The sequence below is a fragment of the Sturnus vulgaris genome, chromosome 6 (assembly GCF_052056855.1).
Source record: "Sturnus vulgaris isolate bStuVul1 chromosome 6, bStuVul1.hap1, whole genome shotgun sequence".
NCBI lineage: Eukaryota > Metazoa > Chordata > Aves > Passeriformes > Sturnidae > Sturnus > Sturnus vulgaris.
This window is the reverse complement of record NC_142248.1, coordinates 21,102,970-21,121,593: the sequence shown is the minus strand read 5'-3', so window position 1 is coordinate 21,121,593 and position 18,624 is coordinate 21,102,970. Positions and strand designations below refer to the sequence as shown.

At 36.3% G+C, this 18,624-nt stretch overlaps 1 long non-coding RNA gene across 6 annotated transcripts; it reads right to left on the bottom strand.

Annotated features, from left to right (window-relative positions):
• Nucleotides 1–1,007: 1,007 nt before the first annotated feature.
• Nucleotides 1,008–18,577, bottom strand: LOC148223355 (uncharacterized). 6 transcript variants are annotated; one of them, XR_015804587.1, is made up of 7 exons: nt 16,354–18,577; nt 14,889–14,999; nt 5,198–5,269; nt 5,063–5,120; nt 4,340–4,440; nt 3,736–3,885; nt 1,008–3,080 (listed from the first exon to the last, which is right to left on the bottom strand). It is a non-coding gene; the product is annotated as an uncharacterized LOC148223355 (long non-coding RNA). The 6 variants fall into 6 exon arrangements; XR_015804588.1 differs by lacking the exon at nt 5,198–5,269 and having other exon boundaries at nt 16,354–16,419; nt 16,566–18,577; XR_015804585.1 differs by lacking the exon at nt 5,198–5,269 and having other exon boundaries at nt 14,765–14,999.
• Between the last annotated feature and the right edge of the window lie 47 nt (nt 18,578–18,624).

Genomic DNA, 18,624 nt, shown 5'->3' with positions numbered 1-18,624 from the left:
AAAAAGTGTACAGCTCATACTGAGAAGCCTACCAGCCTTAGGGTTACCTGTACTAAAATTGTAAGGAATACCTTACAGGGGAGTTTGGAATTAGAGGTCATCAGGGGAGCATACACAAAGCATTCATGAAAAAGGTATCTTAGATGTCTATGGTTTACAGATGTTTAGATGCATGTGGTTAGCTTTGTACAGAGGAATCCCAGCCTCAGCACGGGGCCTAACTGCATCTCTCAGATTAAGGGAGTTTGCCACTATTCAAAAGGGGTTTGCGTATTTTATCAATAAATGACACTATTAAAATGCATTTATCATTCACAATAAATGAGTTCATAAGCAAATAAATACTACTTCGATAAGAAAATAACTAATATAGAATCCAGACCCTGTGTGTGCTTCCAAAATTAAACTAGCATATATACAGTTCAAACAGAAGGCAAAAGTTCAAGATCTTCGTTGCCTAAAGCATTTATATTTTCCAGTGAGAGTAACTATTGTCCAACTCTATCTGTTAACGGCACACAGATTTCAAATATTTTCTATCCCAGTGGGAGTAAGAAGAAATTTAATTTTCAAGACACTGAAAATTAGTTTTACTGCTTATTCATTCTTTCTCTGGTAAAGTGATAAACTATACTGGTATAGGTAATTAACTTAAAAGAAAGCAAACACAGAAAAATAAACATATATAATTTCTTCCTTAGCAACAGTTTTAGAAAAGCATGACAATTTTAGTCACAAATTATTTAGAATGTAATGCTCTCAGAGTATCTTAATAACGGACAATAAAAGTGTGTATTACCCAAAATTAAAAGGTATCAATATTATAGTCTTATAAAAGAATCTTCCCGGGGCTGAAAAGGCTTATTTCTATAAAAATCTTCTGGGAATTCAGCAAAACTTCCTCAATGGCAACTGGTGACCTTCTTGTTTTCCTTTCAGGCCTGTCATGGTTTGTTTAACTATAGATTTTAAAAATGTAAATAGACAATTATTTCTCTTCCTTTTCGCAGTTTGATCTGATGGGAGCTCAGCTTACCAAACAATGGATATTACACTTCCTTGTTAATATGCAGGCAAAATACTGTTTCTCATATCAAAATGGGCCTTGGGAAATCTTATTTCTTGGAAGCTGTAACTAATCTATTTTTTTCTTTGTGTTCCAAGTACTTTGGAATTAATAAACCAAATCAATTGGTATTTTAGTCAGACTGTCCCAAATCCAGTGGCAACAATAGACTAATATACATCTTTACATTTTAATGACTTTTCCTGATTTTTAAACAGCCCCAGTGACCATGCTGGAAAGAAATTACTGTGATTTATGGGACCAGAACTAAAAATCAAGAAGAGATGAAAATGGACCGAATGTAATTTACCAGACTCTCAAAAGTGAGACCTGCATCAGAATAAAATCACTTTCATAGCAAGACCACTTGCTTATGTAAGTGTAATTTTAAAATGATATAACTATTCTTTTCTAAAACATTTTAAAAATAAGTATCTGGAAATTATTTGCCCTCATTCAGTTGTACACATCATGAAATGTATGGTCATGTGAAATGGTTTTTCTTACACTCGGTTCTTAATACTTGTTTAGATTAATTTAAAATTAATTAATTGCAATCTGTAAATTTGAGGAGTTGCAAACCTGAGTTAAATTTTAAGACTTCTATTTGTAAATAAAGCAATAAATTATATAATGCATGTTTAGGTTAATTTAATAATTTTTTACTGAAAAAAGTCAAGTAATAGAGTAGTAGAATGATACACGTATTGGCTGAACAGTTAGCATGATACAACGTAAATGCATTGTCCTTGTACTTCCAGTAGATGGCAGGTATAGTACTTCAAACTTTTTAAAAGTCATAAAACTAACTTTTTTAAACAATAAGATGCTTCCAATTATCTTGGAAATTTTACTTATAATACAACCCTTTCCATATGCATGTATTTTTACATTTAATATCATTATGGAAGATTTGCCAAGATGAAAAGAAATGTTTAATACAAACACATTAAGTACTGAAAACAAATTATAAATTAATAAAAATAGAACATACTGAACAACATTCATAGAGAACTGGAATGCTCAGAATATTATTCACAATATAATAAAAACCACAAATGGCAATCTGAAATAGGAACTTAAAAACCTTTGTATTTATTTTTCTTTTCCATAAACCTGTGTTTTTCTAAAGCAATGGCTGTATCTTTTTCCATAACGGAACTTTCAATTTTCTGTTATGTGTCACTGCAAAACTAAGAAACATGTAATGACAGTCAAGCATTTATAAATTCAGAGATTCAAGCAGTAAGGTTGTTGGTTAAACCAAGATAAACAAACACATGAAATTACGACTCTTTTTTACTGCAAGATTGAGTTATAAAATCCTGCTGGAAGCAGAGGAGTTCCTTCTCTCTCAGAGCACAGAATAGCTAATATTCGGTTACAGATTAGGGACCCTTAATTTTCATTCCATTGTTCAGTATATGATTCTGTGCCTTATTTGCACATTGCTACAACTTCAGACTACTCTGAAGCCTATCTTATTAATTCCTGTAAGTGGTTTTTTTGCATGCTATTTGGCTTAATAGTGTCATCAATGCCACTTTTTCTTGACCAAGTTTTGGTTAGTTGGTTTTCTGATATCATCTCTGTTTTACAAGCAGAGATGCTTTGAAAATAAGGTCAAAAGTATTTGGAAATATTCACTGGATTTTCTGATGGTTTTTGTTAGTGGTGGTACATGTTAAGCATTATAATAGTACAAATATGTCAAAAATATATTTTATTAATTTCTTTTCAGTCATGAGTGCAAGTTGAATGCAAACCAAGATAATAACACACCTAGTGACAATTTCTGAGATGAATGGTTTAAAGGAAAAGGCTAATATAACACAAAACTGCCTTTAAAATCATAATCCAAATAGAATTTTCCAGACAGGTTTCTCCATTATCATAACAAAACCGTATCTTGTGTTATTTCTATTCCATGCCTCAGTTCATCTTCTACACAAAGGAGATCAGCACCTACTTTTTGGTCGTTTTCTGTACTTGTCCAGTGTTTGGTCACACAGCACTGAAAGAAGGAGCAGAGTAATACCAGCAGCATGTTTACTGTCCTTGGTTTCTCAGACTTGCTATGTGAATATTAATTACACTGCCTATTTCCTGTCTTGGACCTCATGTCCCCCAGCCACCTCTCATGAAATTTCAGACAGTTTATCTTTGTGCTTAGTGAACTCTTCTGTCCTCTAACCAGTATTGGCATTCATTGCTTTTCCTTTTTGTTTTCTTTCCATTCAGCCTTCTCCCTGGCTTCTTATGTCCAACTATCTGTCAAACTATTTAAGTTCTTCCTCCCCATTCCAAGTCAAGCCAAATCATCTTCTGTAGTTCTTATCCCTCCTCCAACCTTCCCTGAAAACAATGTACTGGTATCTTGTTTCAATATTCTCAAGTAATCAAATTTCACTTTGATTTCGACTTTGTTTTTGTTCTGGCAATTCATTGCCCATCTTCAATATTCCACAGTTTAGACGCCTGTGTCCTTTGTCCTGCCTTTACTGGAGTTTATTCTGCACCAGGAGCTTGGAGTCCCTTTACTTCAATTCTAACACACCAGATTTGAATGAGATGCTTTCCTTAATTCTGTTGGCTGAAAATCACAAATCAAGTCATTACACCATATAATGAAATAAACTGATAACAGATGATCATGAACACATCAATACCTGTTATGCTCTTCAGTCCAGAGCCTAATACTGACTCTCTAAATGAAGAAGCTCATAGAAGGAAACTTGGCTTTTGTCATGTACTGTAAGTTTTGCCTGCTCAGTTCCACAGTGAAGATGGCAAAATCCCAATCTTGTCAGTAACAAGAGCTGTGAGAGACATAAGCAATGATGGAATCAACAATTATGAAACATCTAGTGAGCATGTAAAAAGTGACATTCCCTAAAATCCTGTTTCTTTAACAATTTTCCTATTTAAGATATGGTAGGACTTTTTTAATGAGTAAAATGCTGCCAAATCTCCTCTTCTGCTTATAAATATGTGAGTTGAAAAGTTTTTCAAGGAAAAGATCAGGAAAGTTTTTTTTTCCTTGGTGTTATTCTTGGAAACCATGCAATTAGTTTTGGCTGAATTATGAAACAAAACAAATTCTCATGCAGGTGCCAAACATGAAAGACTTCAGTGAAATGAATAAATTAAATAAAGTTGCTTGACACAGATAACAGAGAAGTAACCTTACTAAAAAGTAGAAAATCTTGATCATAACCAGGTCTGCATTTAATATGTGTTTATTGAAAGCAAAAAAATCCCCATTTCTCATACCTTTCCCAGTGTTTCTTCTGCACTCTCCCTATTTCCTGCCTTGGCCATTGCACTGAGGTCATGACTTGGATCACACTTGTATTTGAGTAGGAGAGTGACTTCTAGTGAAGAAAATTATGGCTTTAATGCAACCTTATTTACTTATCAAGAGTACAAAAATTTTTCCTTTGTCCTTAGGAGTTACAATCTGTGTCTGGCCTGCCATACCGCAGTTAAAAATCAGAACAAAAAGCTGCTTCCAAGCTTGGAATTCTGCAGCATCTCATTTTTTGCAACACATTTTGCTGTCTCCTCACACACACAGACGTAACATGCAAAATAATCACTTAATTAATCCACCTTCAGATATATTTTTTAAAAAACATTGAGACATTTCCTCTAATTATAAGTATATTTAAAAATACAGGTACCAATTATACATCCACTGCAACTGCTTAAGTCCTCAGACAGTAGCCACTTCTAAAGAATGTGAAGCCAATACTAGCTTTTTAGAAGTGGAACTTCTTTAGCTAAAAAATTGAGCTTTCACATATTGTAAAAAATTCTAGCTAATCAGTTTTTATTTAAATGAGTTACTGCATATGCATGTTACATACAGGCTATGCAAAATACCAAAAGGACACCATTCAAAAGTGAAAAGGACTGTTTATTTTTGGATAATAAAGATGCTCAATGATGATGAAAGGACATGATTTTTCATTAGACCTAAGTAGCAGTATTAACCTCAGCCATCTTCCATGTTTTTGGTGACTTGACTTCACTTGGGAAAAATAATCTCTCCCTGAAAATATAGAAAAAAAAGTTGATAAATAAAAGAACAAAAGACTTCAGGAAGTAGGCCAAAACAATATTCACTACCTAATAATATTGCAAGACTTTGTCAGCCTGATTCAGTCCAGAGCCTTGAATCTATTCCCTGTGAACATATTACTGTTAAAAAAAGAGAGAATAGAGCTTTAACATGGCACTCTGTAGTCAGTTTATTTCACAAGTGTTGAAGGCTAGTTGAGAAAGTGGAAAATTTTTGAAGATCTTGTCACATGCTCTAAATATGTCAAACAGATCTAGAACTAAAGCTTTGAATACGTATTTAGGGATAACACTATACAACAATAGCTTTTTTTTTACACTCCTCTGGCAGCATGGTAGCAGTGAATGTATCCTGAATGCTTTTCCTTTGTTTGATTATCAACTGCAAAATATTTCTGAGGAATTAATTTCCATCACATTTTTATTCTTTTTCATATTGCCACACAGCAGGACCAAAACACAGAAAATTTCAAAATTATCCTGTAATGCAAATCTTCAATATGTCACTAGCATATAAAGCAGTAATCCCCATAGAAGATACACGGTAACACATGACAAAGACAAAAGCAAAAGAGAACCGGAATATCTGAAGTCAAACTAATTTATGCAATGTCCTGTGTACTAAATATACTGCCATTTTCAGCTAATACTATGAGATGTTAAAATTAATGAAAATTGAAAAAAACCCTCCACCTAACAATGAAAAAACCCAGAAATCACCTTGTTTGTGTAGTTTCAATGAACTGCAATGGGATACCGTTTAGTGTTACAAGCAAACTAGGGATTAAAAAAACCCAAACAACCACAACCCCTATGAAAACAGATGCAAAAGCCAAACCCTAAGTAACCCACAAATCATGGTAGTCAGTATTTGAGACCTTTTACTGAAAAAACCACTCAAACAGTTTTACTACTTCCTTTCCCCTGAAATTTTGAGTACAGTCTTCTCTTGAGTACCTGCTCTGTCAGCCGAGCATAATAAAGGTATTTTTTCCCCTCAAACAAAGATCTTTAACTGAAATGTTCCAGGCTGCTACACACATGTGGTGGAAATGGGCCTGGCCTGATCATTTTTCCTCCCTGTTCTGTGACAAATGAAGCAGAGAGTATCACTACCTCTAGAAGCTCTGCCCAGAGCTGTAAAGCAGCCCAGGGCTTCTTGTTTACATGTAGATGTCAAAAACAAGTTTCCTGTTCTCTAGAGGTTTAGGCCAAAAATCTAATCACAAACACATGCATGGAAGTGGTAGCCATCAGTCTTAGGAAATTAGGTCATTGGATTATAAGGAAAAAAGGTTCTGAAGTGGACATTTACCGGAATTTTCAAAATAATTATTTGAAAAACAGCAGCTAGCTTTCTCTGAAACTGAGAGTGTGATCAGACTAACAAGATCATTTTGAAAACACTATTTTTTTCTTAAAACAGCATGAATGAATGCCTGCAGAAATTCCCCAAACAATGATAGCAGAATACAGGACTGGAGAACATGTTTATTCAACGTGCCCGTATAGACAATAGAGAGAGACAAGAAGTCCCAGAGGCTGAGTTAGTTCATAAAACAGAGAATGTGTCTCTCTCACCACTGACTATATAAGACACCTAAAATAATTCACTTATAGGAGCCTTCTTAAAGTGCATTGAAGAACATGGTATTCATCTGAACTAATGGAGAAATGGATCTCTAATTTGATGAGTTCAAAAAGTTAAAAAGGAAGGACGTAAAGTTGTTCAGTAGTAGTGTGGACCAGACAGAAGATTTTGGGTAACTTTTCAATAGCACTGAAACAGAGAAGGAGCACTGAAGCAAAAAATCAGACACTAACTTAATGTGCATGGCCTTTGATATCTGCGATCTTATTAATTCAATTGTTTCTGAAGTCACTGTCAAACTTTTCCAGAACAGAGATGCTTCTAAGAGGGAGTAAAGAGAAATAATAATTTTCTTGGTATTACAAAGTCTGAAATTTTATATATGAGCAACAAATGAGGACAAATATTTTCAGTCCTGAAAGGTTTCAATGTTTTTGTCATATGAAAAAAAGATAGCAAAATAAAGAGGCATATGGAGGGTGTGGTGAGCTGACCCTAGCTGGACACCAGATCCCCACCAAAGCTTCTCTATCGCTTCCCTCCTCAGCTGCACAGAAAAGAGACAATATAAGGGAAGGCTTGTGGGTCAAGATAAGGAGAGTCAGACAGAGCTACTATCCCAGGCAAAACAGACTTGGGGAAATTAGTGCCAACTTTGGCCACATCCATCTGTTTCAGAGCGGGGTCCTCCATGATCAACAGGTGGATTTCTACTCACAGTGGCTCCCATGGGGTGCAGAGACACAGCCTCACTCACCATGGTCTTCACCATGGGCTGCAGGGGAATCTCTGCTTTGGCACTTGGGGCACCTTCTCCCTCTCCTTCACTCATCTGGGTGTCTGCAGAGCTGTTCCTCTCACATGTTCTCCTCTCTTCTGACTTCTGTGGGTGTTGTGCAGGCTTTTCCCCCCCTTCTTAACTACATTTTCAGAGGTGCTTCCACCATCACTGCTGGTCTTGGCCAGCAGTGGATCTGTCCTGGAGCTGCCACCTCTTCCTCTATGAGCTCCCCACAGCAGCAGTGCCTGTAGACCCCTCACTACCAAAACCCTGCCACATAAAGCCAGTACGAAGGCATGAGGTTACAATCACCACAGATGATCCTGGCCATGCATTTATTCTTTGAGAATAGAAAGCCTATTTGCTTTAATCATCATGTCACCATGGATTTTGCTGTGAAACACACATTAACAGTCCCCTCAGTACTGAGTAACACTCCTCTAACTTAGGGAAGTGATCGTGTTAAAAAGGCTTGGAGCAAATGAAAGAGAAAATAATAGGCTTAATTTTGAATTAATTGCTTGCAAACTAAAGTCAATGAAACTATTTCTCTTCTTACATTGAAGTGCAGTTAATTGTCTGTAGGTCATAGTACTCTGACATAAACCTGGAATCTGCAGGTTTTAAGCTAACCTATTAATTTTGTCTTTACCTCACTGTAACTAATTAAATTTTCTAATTTTCCAGGATAACTATATCCAGCTGCCATTACATTAAGGCAATTCTTACTGTGAGCCATGCTAACAAATTTTCCTGTGTCTGTTATAGAGTCTCAAGTGTCACAGGCTGGAATGTTGACAGTTGAATATTTCTATTACAATGACTTTTCAGTCCACATGTTTCAACGCTGTTTTTTTAATTATGCTTCAGACCTGGGCCAGATCACAATCTGTATCTTCTCTTTTGGTCAGGGTGTAGTCAAAAAGAATTAAATATATCTCTGCTCTTTTAGTTAAGAACAGCACGTAAGAATATGAGTAAGTGTTGCAAAGCAGATGATTGATATGCCCTCATTATAATTTCTTCTTATTGCTAACCACCATTTCCCCCAAGGCAGAACAATACCAGTATTATGGAGATTTCTGATGCAAAGCAGCCCATGTACTAACCTTTGATCAGGAAATATGGTGGTTTTAAATTTTATTCTGTATCTCTATAGTTTAATTCACTGCAAGTGAAGTGCTGAATTTATAGAACAAACTGCCAGACAAATGCTACTCTGAGTAGGCTGTTCTTTGCAATATGTATATTTGAATTAGAAAGGTTAACTGCATCCAGAAAGAATGCTTAGAACCTTTGAAATCTTTCATCTCAAAAGTGTACAAAGTACATAAACACCAGAATCTCATATGAGAAGTATCATGTTGGTATAAAAACTACAGTTTTCAAGTGCAGAATATTTACAAGAGCTCAAAGAAGTATGAAATTCTTTTTTCTTTTGCAGAAAGATTTTTGTCTGTGGAAATGTCTTTAAGCAGACCACAGTTAAGTCCAATCTATTCTTTAGCCAAGATCACCTAATGGCTCTTTTTGAAACTACCTTTTTAAACATTTGTTTATCATGAAAAGACATTAAAATTTGCTATCCATTCTTGCTTAAAAACCTAAGATAAACTAAGATACCTAAGATAAACCCTAACTGGATGAATTTATTATAAGTTATATTTCATGCACATATGACTGTGATTGTTGAAGATTACTATTGTCTGCGAATATTTTTGTCATTAAAAATACGTAGTACTGTGGAAAAAAAGAATAGAAAAAGTATGCATATCAATGAAAATTTATTTAAAGTTTAAAATGAATTTAGGAAATATTTTTGAAATCCCTAATATTTATGTAGAGCTTTCAGTGTAGTGAGACTTAAAAAGAAAATATAATTCTATAGACCCAGTGAAAACTTTGAAACTACATTTACAAAATAGTAATAAAACTTTGTCTCTCTTCTGCAAATAACAATCTGTTGGATAATGTTCATGAACATCATGCGATTCCTATCCCTCCAAACATTTGTTATTGTGTCCCTGAAAGGAATAAGGGAAGTGGTCTCAGACCTTTACAATGAAACACTTCTGTGTCAACAGCTGAACTTTATCCCAGGCAGAATAAACTTTTGATGAAGAGTTCTGGCGGAAATGTTGAACATCTATCTTCATGAACGGTATACAGAATAAATAATCCAAGTGATATTATTACAAGAAGCACTTTGTGAGTGTTAACTAGAGAATTCAGAGCTTAATCCAGTTTCTTACCATATATTCAACATAAAGATTTCATTTAATCTAGTGTTATAGATGAAAATTTAAATATGCCAGACTCAGGAAATATAAAATTGAGGTTCTCACAGCCATTGGCATTGAGCCTCTTTGCAGAGGCATTGAATTTTATTAAATCAATGCTGTAAGGATATGCTGCTGGCTACAATGCAGTTAAGTGACAGGTGCTGTGAAAAACATAACATTCAACCCAGCTTCCCTACACTTTTCATATCCTCTTGAATGAATATAAATATTTGTAATGAATATAATATATGGCATTCCATACTGAATTATTTTGGCTTTTGGAAAAACAGATAATTTTTCATTGGAAAGTACCTCTGTAATCTACCAACTACTGACTCAATTTAACGAGGTGCTATATACTAAATGTACTTCAAATCTTCATATTAATAGCTGATATTTTCAGTTCCTGGTTTGTATGGGTTGTCGATTGCAAAATGCCTAAAATGGTAATGTGTTCTAAACTTTAATTGAAACTCATGAGGAGGGGGGATTTGGGTTGATTAAAATGAGGAAAAAATGGTTTCTGGTAATTTGTTTCTCTCTTTTTCCTTCAAGGTCCCTAGAGTTTCCAGGAGAGCTTTGTAACTTTGTATGCTTTATATTTGCTTACTTTGAGATACCATGTTGCTGGTTGAGGATTCACATAATCTATGAAACATAACTGAATGTATTTAAGTGTTGTGCTGAATATGGAGAAGGAACCTTATGATGAGAAACAGCTGCAAGGGTCTACAGTGCACAAAGATCAATCACCGTAATATTAAAGATGTGAGTAACTGAAAAAAAATGTAATTAACTATTTCCTACCCCACATCACCTGAGATTAAGTCAAAGTAATACAGACCGGCTGTTTCATGATCCCCTGACCCCAAATGTCATTGCTGCAATTAATATGAACCAGCCAAACAGGACCACCTAGAATCCTGACGAACCAAGCTTTAGACAAATGCCTGTCCTTTGCTACGTCTGTCAGGACTTTCAGATCTCAGTCTCTTAAAGAAGGAAGATACAGAATTATCTAAAACTATTATTTCATCAAATTTCTTAAATCAGATTTATTATAAAACTCCGACTTGTAACACATGTATGCAGACATTTATAAAGAGCTGTCTTCGATGCTGTGTGCTCAGGGCTGAATGGAAAGCAGCAGCTGAAGCTTTGCCCCAACACACACACAGGCATGCACAGTCTCCTCCTCAGAGGAGAGCATCTTCTTTCTTTCTAGGCAGGAGGCAGGTGAGGGGCAAGTGGTTATTGAGTTAATTTGATACTGGTCGTACCTGAATTCAGTTCCCTGCTCTATTACAGAACAACGGGGTCCATAATTTATGAGAAATTTTCTCAGCTGTAAAGCACAGGGCACTGGTATGAGATTCAGCTTTAAACAAATTAATTTGCATCTCAGCAGCTGGCTAACTGCAAAAGTAGAACTCTTATATGTATACTACGTTCTAATGAAGAGTGCATACCTTTGTGTTCACAAAGTATCATGAATTAAAAATATGCTTCATTCTATGGCACTCAACATGGAAATAATAGTCTTGCTCTGTTTTTGCAAAACTGCTGTAAAAATATACTTCAGGAACAGTGGTGTATTCACAAGGCATAGGATGAACATAGAGAATCCATGTACAGATTTGTCCACTTTCTTTGTGAAACTCAAAGGGGAGAAATGAAAAAAAAGTGACTTATTTCTATGTTTGATTTCCATGTGCAGTTTTTTTAAAATAGTTTTTTTCCTAAAAAATCCTTTATTCTGGATTATATAAATCATGATCAAGATCAATTATACATTTTTTTGATAATTCTTCTGTTTATTTTTACTTCTAATTTCACATTGCTACATTCTTTTGCATCCCCAGAAAACATTATTCAAGTTACTTTTAAGACTCTCTTCATATGCTTCATCGTTTCAAGATCCATTAAATTTAAGTATAATCAAACATAGTTAGAAATCTGTTTGAAATGTCTTTCTACTCTATCTTATGATTTCCTTGTTTATTTAACCCAGGGTGACAATGCTGCAGCATTGTGTAGAGCTTCATGTTGAGATGTTTGTCTATTACAACAGGGAAAAGATACACTTTTTGCTCCCTGTGATTAAGCCTAAATTATGATTTAAATGAAAGGGCCTTTTATTACTTGAAGAAGTTTACCAACTAAATATTTTTTACATTTAGTTGCTTTTTAATGTTGAAGTAAGATACAAGAACAGAGGCTTTGTTTTCTGCATGTATTTAGTTCTATGAGGTTATCCTAAATAAACATGTGATGCAATTCGTGTAATAGTGAATTTTCATTATTTACAAGACTTGTATGGAACAACTTTTAGCATTCATACAGTATGTAGTGTGTTTACGGGTCTTTTATTAATGAAATGAAATGAAATGAAATGTTTCTTAATTTGAAACTCAAACTGAAAAGCTACGATAAGGTAAAGTTAACACTGCAAGACAGTGACTCTAAATGAAAGAAAAATATAGTTTTAGTTATCATCTGCTCAACTGTTAGGGTCAAATTTTTAAATTCGAACATTTTCAAGTAAGTAACTATGATGTACAACTGTAGTGCTCCTTGCAATAAGTTTTTTTTCCTGTGATTCTTCTCTCTTTCCATTTCTACTTTCCTCTCTTCTGCAGATTCCTTGCGATCCCCTGCATCATTCCATTCCTTCATCCTCTCTCCTCCTGTGTAAAATACTAGGTTCCCCCATAATGTTATTCTTAGCTCTGGCTTTTCGGTGTCATGCAGTGAAACCAAAACAGCAGCAGCAACCAACATCAATAAATATTACAAGATCAATGATAATTTAGATAAGAAATCTATTGATTCTCTGTTCCTATATGCAGTCTCTCTTAACTCATTAAATCATCATAAGTAAGGAAACTTGCACTTAAGAACACAGGAGCAGTATTTATCGACTATCTTATATTTTTGTCTCAACAATCCCACCTGTTTTACCTGTGTGTGGTCTTATTACTCATGCAACAATCATTATATAATTTAGGTTAACCACAATTTAATTTATTCAAATTATATTGGACAAAAACGTTGTTGTTATAAATATAAAAATATCAAACCATGTAAAAGTATGTTAAAACTAGTCATAAAGAGACTAATCAAACTGACAAGCTCAGTTAGGATCTTTTTAAATATCGGAGCAGGAATTCAGTAATAATTTCAGACATATCTAGCAGCTGGATAAATTTCTAGCTCAATTTAAAAACTGCTTGTAAACCAATGTCCTTTCTGTACCATCAGACATTGCTTACCTCACAAATAAGACTCTGTTATCCTTACTTTCTCTTGGCCACTCTGCTTGTTCTCTACTTTGGCTCCATAAGCTTTGGACACAGCTGTTGATGGATAGTTAACAGACTCATTCTTCAGGCTGTATCCACTCACAGAAATACTATGATAATGACACCTATCCTACAGGTAAAAATCATGCATCAATTACAGCACACATATCTGATTCTGCAGTGGCAGAATTTTCATTCCCAGGACCTGATGAAGGTTCCTTTCAAACTGATGGAGAACTTCAATGATAATGACAAGGAGACAGTGGCCACAAAAATATTAGTGTTGAGTAACAGTATAATACCCTCCTGATGTGTAAAAGGACAAAGTTTGTAAATTGGTTATGTTCATATGTACTAATCAGAGAATAGTACTTCAAGAAATTTGCTATAATAATAAAAAAATAACTAAAATACTGTGTAATTGATTTTCAATAGCATACATCTTTTACTAATGGGATTATCAATCTAGTTTCAAGAAAATTACCAAAATGCAGCAAACACATTAGCTGCTTATTGAAAATTATGCCCAGCTAAAAAGTGAAAATCATGCAACCATTTCTGAAGAGGAAATACATATTATATACAATTAGAAAGTATTTAGCTTTGGACCCAGAGATTTCAGATCACTGTAGAATTGTAAAACGGTAGCAGCATTCAAGACTATTTAGTGAAATGGTAGAACCATAAACTCGTGCTGTGTCTTCCTTTAAGCACAATGACTACCTCACTACAGCATCCCCAGAATGGGAAGAGTCCTCAGCAGTTTCAAGCATCAATGGCCACCTCATTCCAGGCATACTGTGCTCCTAAGAACCAGAGAGCCAATGAGGAGAAATTGTACAAATACACACGAACAATGCCAAGATGCTCATGCTTATCTGAATGCATCAGTTATTCTATCATCAAGCTGTAACAAACATCCTCAATTCATACTTTGGGATAAACAGAGCCTGCCCTATGCCGGAAGTTTTCAAGTGTCATGAGGTCAGCTTGGTGTACAGAGAATAAAGAAAACCAAAGAAACTTTTTCCCTCTCAAAGCAGCACACTTTTTGCTCAAAAAACCTAGAATATGCAGATACTTGACATAAAAGTGCTTTATCCTGCAATATTTCAGATTCTATTTTAATGTTATCTACCTTTCATGTCTATGATCAGTTTGGTTTAGGCTGACAAAACTGTTTGCTGACTATGGAAGCCTATCACTGGGCAGAGTTTAACTTCCATTTCCAAGACATAAAAGAGAAAAAAATCAGATTTTTTGTGAACCATTTATAAAAAATACCACATTGTGTTGTATCAGATTTTTAAACTTGAATTTCAAATTATTAAGCTTACAGTTTTAAAATGTTTTGTCCCAATTATCTACAACATTTAGTAGAAACTCATGGAAGGTAACACTCCTTTCCTTTTAGAAATGATGACGCATTTTCAACAATTGGAAACCAAAACCACAAACAAAAAAATTGGGAGATTTACTGTATTCACAACAACCATTTAGATCCTGAAATGTTATCATTTTCTCATGGACATAAGCAGCTTATCAGGAAATCCCTAAGCAGTTGTACAGCTAACATCTGCTTCTTCTCTCCAAATACCCAGGAGCTTATCTGTGAAGCTATGCTGTCACTATTTCAGATATCAGCCCCATTTCACTTACCAGCTCAGCCCTAACACAATACCAATTCCAGATTCAGTGACATTTGCATTTCCAATCCTAGTATCCCTTTAATTTCCATCACAGCCTATACATTTCTTCCCAAATTTTATTCCGTTGTATTTACCAGTCAGTTTTTCTCTTTTTTTCCTTGGTTAGTTAGTTTTCAATGATTTGCTTTTGTTTCAGGAGAGAAATTACAGGAGCATGCAGTCCACTTTAAACATAATTTCAGCATCTGAAAACAGCAGAAAGAAAAAATGTTTTCACTTTTGTAGATGTGTCTTTAATAAAGCACATTTTGCTACTTAGTAAGACTGCAAATAACACAATCTGTATTCAACTGTAGAAACAGTATATGTATACTTATTCTTAAACAGATTTGGCTGCATATTCAATGTTAAAATCTAAGTCTATATAAAGAATATGTAAACCACCTGACATGAGAGCTACACCTTGTAAAATTTGAGGTTTTTGCTCTAGCATAGAGTATGAGTAGATTAGGAATGTGTAAGATGAAGGCAACTGAAAAATTTTAGGGTCACAATGTAAAAATGGCTATTGGCCTGATTCAGCAAGTGTCTCTGCCTACTTTAACATTTGGTCTGTTGTTGCACACTGAAGAGATAAATTTTCAAGCATGAAAAATTGTTATCTTCAGTAGTGGCTTGGAAAGTAAACCCTTCCACAGGTATCTGCTCTATGTTGAACTGCTTATGGAGTCCAGCAGAAGCACACATGTGAAAGTGACCTAAGGCACAAAGGATTTATGCCAAATCACTTTCTTCCTAGACAGATGATGCTTTCCTTCTGAGAGAAGATACATTTCTTACAAGAGAGAAATAAAAAGTACTATCTTTATATCCTTGAATTCATGTGGTCTATCTTTTCTGGATCCCATCAGGAACATAACAATTGGGTAAAGGTAGATATCTTCCACTCTGACCTTGGGGAACCAAAGAAGTTTCCACAGTACTGAGCCCAAACAGCTTGTGAATAAACACTCAGTCTAAACTTGCAAATATCAGAAGAGGTTCCCTGTCACTTTCATGGCTTATTTATTCTAATGACTACTTGTTTTCAGTGAAAATTTGAACTTTATTTACAGTCGCGCTTTCTATCGTTTCCAGTGACTACTTCCTTTTACTCTTTATTTGCTTTTTTCTATTCTTTTCTCCTTGCTAAGATACACTATACTATTGAGCATGTTGCCAAGCAATCTGTTTTTCAAAATACTGATCATAGAATGAGATATGATATTCCACTATCTGCCTCACAAAACCAGCAGTAAACATCTCATTGTAATCACCTGTGTTCTACTCTCTTTGTAAACATACAGGAGCTAAATTTTAGGTCAACAACTTCAACCTAGAAACTAGTACCATCTAGGTCAAATAAACTGACTTACAGAATATTCTCCATTGCTTAAGCATATTCTGCATTAATTTCTGCTGGCTGTTGGATTTTTTTTTTTTTTAATTAAAACATATGTACCATAAAATTGCTTCTGTTGAAAAGACTGAAGATAAACGGACTGCTCAAAAAAGGACCAGTTATATCACGGATAGAGAAAAGCAGAAAGGAATAAAAACCTTATGAAGGAGATGTTACTCACTCCTGATGAATAGAACAGAATATCATCTATGCAATGCAGAAAGCTGAAAGAAGAGAAGATCACATGTTCAGAAACACATTGAAGTGGAGGGTCAACTGATGTATGCATGAGAACATACAAAGACTACTATACACCCTTCATAGCCTGGCAATGTAGAGCAATTTAGAAGTAACATTACAGCAACAGTACCTTGAGGGCAGCTTGGACATGCTTTCTTAATGTGATGTTATAGTGACATCCTCTGCTGACTGCCCTGTTCCTGTACATAGCCAAATGCATAAAGCCATGCGTGACAAATTCATTTTTCCCCTGCAAGCTCGAGGTGGCAGTTCATGTACTGTTGAATTGATCTGTACAGGTGCAGCAAGATTCCAGTGGTTTTTCCACCTGTGCATGTACAGATTAGCAACCAGGCATGCACTCTGTATGAGGTCAGATACTGCTGTGTATGGTTTTTTCCCTTCCCTGGCATCAGCACAACAATTCCCCGATCTGGAAGGATCATGAAATAGATGACATTTCAGTAAGTACAACAGGTCAGGTTGTACTCAGGATCACATCATGTGGTTCCACTGAATCCTTTTATAAATGGCATTTGTATTACTGGCTGACACAGCACTGAAGAAATCCTGCCCTCATCTATTCTGATTACAAAGGTGTATTCAAAACAGCTGACCCACTAAACAAAACAACTCATCAACTGCAACTTTAAAAAAAATACCGTAACCTTTCTTTTTGAAAAAAAAGTTATATCTGTACAGATGATGCAATAAGTCATGACATATGAGCTTTATCACTCGATTTCACATACATGAGAAAACAAAGAACATGTGGTTCTCAATATTGTTACTGCTACCTCTGCTCTGGTTATCTGTGGAATTGCAAAAGAGCTGTGTCGTGAATGAGTGGTTTAGGTTGCTCAAAAAATCGCCATCAAAAACATCAGCAAAAGTAGGTTAGATATGAATTTGTAAAAGCACAACTTTAAGTCTGATGGCAAGGCTCACTATATTACTGTATGGATGAAATATACAAAAGAAAATTGATTTAGAATTGAGCTTGCCTGGAAGAAACAAAAGTGTAAGGGAGACCCTCCTATTGAGTGCTTTAGGTACTATTTTATATTGCTTAAGATATGAGCTCTTGACCATGTCCAAGTCAAAGTTTCAAACTAGCCATGCCTAAGCTCTCATTGGGAGTTTAGGAAGTAAGGGGGTCCACTCTGAACCTCAGATTCAACAATGAACCAGGGCTGCAGGATCTTCTAGTATGTTTCTCCCACGGTGACTCCTGTGTACAAAAGCTGGGTAGGTCATGGGTTCATGGGAAGCTTGCAGTCCTTCCCAGGCTGGAAATAAGTGTACAACAGTTAAATGGGTCCTAATAAGACAGGATCAAAATAAAACAACGCCGCAGATGTAAATTTTGGTCAAAAAACGCAATTTGCAATGAAGCAAGTTGTAAATCAGATCAACTACTGAGTTTTCAAATATACATGTAGTATTTTCCAACATGCTACCTGTAGTAGTTCAAACAAACCCACGGGTACCACGTTTATCTAGTTCCAAGAGTCTTTCCGTTGTTATTTAAAACATTTACAGCCCACATTTCCACTGCCTTTGCACATCTTCAAGAGGAGGTGTTTTATACTAGATGTTGCCCTGCATGGATGCTGCTTGTACAAACGGGTGGGGCTTGCACCGGTCCCAAGAGCTGGGAAGACTAACTCGTCCTGGTTTTGGCTGGCAAGGTACTCCTTAACACAGACTATACCTGAAACTAGAAGCTAGTTTAGAGAAGGGCGACCTGTCCCTTGCTTCTTCCCCAGACGAGCAGGGACTGCTGGAAGCGGTCACGATGCTGACCGGAGGGACCAGCTGAGGCCGGGCAGGAGAGCCGGAGTCAGACGGGAGCTCCCGCTTCCCTGGCACTGCTTTCCATCCTCGGGGCAGCAGCCGCCCTGCCCGGGAGAGGCCCCCGCGCTGCCTGCCAGCAAGGGAAATCGCCGACTCTCCTCGGGCTCTGCCTCCACCTGCCTCTTGACATACCGCCCAACGGGGATCACGGGGGAAAGGAGGCTCTCAGCTCCGCCAGCACCGCAGCCCACTGGCTGGGCCAGGTGGGGAGACCAGAGCCGGCTTAGCTAAGCTCGGCCGCGAGGAGCCAGCCGACACCGCCGCGCTCGCTCCTGCCCGGGCCGCCTGGCAGGACGCGGCCGCCGTTCGGCGGCGGAGCGGCGCGGCCCAGC